The sequence below is a fragment of the Gossypium arboreum genome, chromosome 6 (assembly GCF_025698485.1).
Source record: "Gossypium arboreum isolate Shixiya-1 chromosome 6, ASM2569848v2, whole genome shotgun sequence".
In the NCBI taxonomy this organism is placed as follows: Eukaryota; Viridiplantae; Streptophyta; class Magnoliopsida; order Malvales; family Malvaceae; genus Gossypium; species Gossypium arboreum.
In genome coordinates this window covers 85,535,722-85,537,670 of record NC_069075.1, presented here as the reverse complement: position 1 = coordinate 85,537,670, position 1,949 = coordinate 85,535,722, and positions in this window count along the sequence as shown.

The window sequence follows — 1,949 nt, the reverse complement described above, 5'->3', positions numbered from 1 at the left end:
TAATATTCCATCCACCTGTCATATTTCAAAATTTACATCACAAAGCAAGCAAAATTTCAAAACCTAAAATTTCAATATGGATGATTTGAATATTTGAAATTTTAAGAAAATCAAGATTTCAATTTTTAGAAATCTTGGTTTAAGAAGGTTTCATTGAGTTTAATCGAGTTGAAATCTTGAAGAAAAGAAACTTGGAAGACCAACTTGAACCTTATTGATATTTGACCCTCTCAAATGGTCCAATTAGTTCAATTTAGGCTTAGTTTATTTCAATTCAATTTTATTTTGGCTTATTGTCAATTTGACCCAATTAGAAAGTTTTATTTTAGCCTTAGTTATTTTTATGTAATTCCGAACAAAGCCCAAATAGGCTAGTCAAAATTTCCCTTGTTATTTACTTAAGACTTTTTTCAATTTCTTTAAGTATCTTAGTTGGCAAAAAATTTCAACTCATTTATAAATTTTTTTTGTTTAGTCCAAGTAGTTGTTCTACTTCTCAACACAATTAGTTTACCTATAGTAAGGCCAGCTTTCCTTTGTATTTTTACCGTTGTTAGCTCGATAAATCAAACCGAAATTGCCAAGAGGGGGTGAATTGGATTTTTTAAAAAAATGTGAAAGATGGAGAGAAAATTGAAAGATGAACACGATAATTTAGAGTGGTTTGGCCCAATTGCCTACTCCACCACCTTAGCTTTCCACAACTAAGGATTTTTCCAAATTCACTTATTTGATAACGTTTGAGGACAAGGTGTAACCTTACAACTCCCTTAAGATTTCTACCCCAAATCTTAAGACACAAACTCTCTCAAGGAAATACAAACAAGAAAACAAAGAAATAATCTTTATAAGATCAAAGTGTTTGCAAATTATGCTCAAATACAATGAAATATACTTTAGCAAACGAATAGAAGTAAAACTTATAAGTGTATGTAAAAAATATCGAAATAGTAAGTCCAAAGGTTGTTTGATATGTAAAAAATATCGAAATAGTAAGCCCAAAGGTTGTTTGATTGATGATTTTTGTTTAGGACATTTAGAAGTTGGGTATTTATACCCCCTAATTGATTTCCAACCGTTGAGGTTGTTGGTTCGATAGAGCCGTTGGGGATGTAAAAACTAGAGTATTTAATTCACTTGCAACATTGAGTATCGATACCATATAAAAAGGTATCGATAATTTTTGCAGTAAATGCTAAATTCAGTGACCATTGGAGTTTTACTATTGATACCAAAACAATTTTATCGATACTTTATAAAAATGTATCAACGTCGTATCGATACTTTATAGGTTTTGTGAGAAACAAAATACTATTTTGGCATCGCTTTAAGAGGGGGTATCGATAATTCAAAAAATATTGATACTTGACAAAAAGGTATCAGCACTTAGTAGGGTTTGTGAAAAAAATCCATTTTGGCATCATTTTTATGAGGGGGTATCGATAATTCAGAAAATATCGATACTTGGCCAAAAAGATATCGATATTTTTTGTCTTAGAGCAATTTTGACATGTTTGAAAATTATTTGATTTGTTAAAAGTCTTTTTACAAAGTGAAAATCATTTTGACTTGATTTTAAAGTTGTTTCAAAAATTTTTCTAAGAGTAAAATAGATATTCAAAATTTTATCTCTTAGACTTCAATTTTAAACAAATCATTTTGTCAATTTTGTTCATTTTAACTTTTATTCAAAAACACTTCAATTTTTTATATCAAAATATTTTATCAAATAAAGCTTGGTTTAATAATCTGCCCCTTTTGACATAATAAAACATTTGGTAAATTTGTTTTTGAATAATTTGCTCCCCTTAATAAAATTCATTTTGAATATAAAGCCAAAATAAAATTTAACATACAATTTTGCATTAAATTTTACTTTAAGGAAAATTGCTCACAAAATTTGCATATTTGCATATGGTTAGCATAAACAAATAATCAATCAATTTACC